Source organism: Dioscorea cayenensis, chromosome 7, assembly GCF_009730915.1.
Source record: "Dioscorea cayenensis subsp. rotundata cultivar TDr96_F1 chromosome 7, TDr96_F1_v2_PseudoChromosome.rev07_lg8_w22 25.fasta, whole genome shotgun sequence".
NCBI classification, from domain to species: domain Eukaryota; kingdom Viridiplantae; phylum Streptophyta; class Magnoliopsida; order Dioscoreales; family Dioscoreaceae; genus Dioscorea; species Dioscorea cayenensis.
This window is the reverse complement of record NC_052477.1, coordinates 24,801,742-24,802,965: the sequence shown is the minus strand read 5'-3', so window position 1 is coordinate 24,802,965 and position 1,224 is coordinate 24,801,742.

Below are 1,224 nucleotides of genomic sequence, written 5' to 3'. Positions count from 1 at the left end.
TAGCCAATCAACCACGGAAAAAGATCCCCATACTAAACCAAACCACGGAATCACAAAATTTCTCAGATTAACGAGATGAAACAACTCTAAAGATTCATAAATGCGCCAACAAACTCCTAAATAAAGACAAATAAAGTAAACATAAGCAGGAAAAATCTCGGATCAAGTAAAAACAAGAGGGACGATACTTATCGTTGCTATTGAAAAATATCCAAAAATTTAAAAATAAAAAACAGTAAAAAAATAAGAGAAAAACGAAGATGAGAAGTAGACGAGCAAGAAGAATGTTAGATTTCTCACTTTTGCTCCTTGGCGTAGCACAGCAGCACTTTCGTCAACTTCCGAAAAAGTAAATATCACCCAAAAACCCTAAAAATTAAAATCACCAAAAAACCCAAATAAAAAAATTACTAAACACCAACCCACAAAAATGGAGAAGAAGATGGAGGAAAAGGAAGATGAACAATCAAAAGAAGGTGTACGCCGTTGTTGCTTGGGCCAAATGATGCCAGCGATTGGAGGAGAAAAAGGTCTCGGAGATGAGAATAGCCAGCGATGAGAAGAAAGGGATGGAGGAGAAGCGTGGATGGAGGAGACCTTACAAATCCCGTGAATCCCTCACGTGAGTCTCATGTGAGGGATTCAAAACTCATGGATTTTGGAATTCGGCCATTTTGACCAAATTCCAAAATCCCTCATTTTTGAGATTTGGAAATACAAGGATTTCTGAAATCCTTTGAAACAAACAGGGGATTTCTGAAATCCAAGGATTTCAGAATCCAAAGTATTTACTAAATCTTGTAAAAACAAACAACCACTAAGGCTCTCGTTTGTTTGCCTGGATTCCAATGACATTGGATTTGTAAATCCCTGAAATTCTCAAATCCTTTGTTTGTTTGCTTGGATTTCAAAAGTGATTCACTTTCCAAATCCCACATATGAGGGATTTCATTTGTCTTCCAAAATGGATGTATAACCAACTCCAACACTTTGGAATCCTGCACATGGGCAATCACGTGGAGGCTTCACAAGTCATCTGATAGGGTGAGAGGATCTCATCCTCACCACTTTCCCTTCCTTTCATCCCTCACCATCTTGTTCAGCTGCCAAAAATTCTTCTTCTTCTCATTTCTTGCAATCCGACAGGTCCGGCTTCCGTTAGATCTGAGTTGGATCTATTGCCATCAGACAAATCCGGATCTCATCTCGTGCCATCCGAGCGGA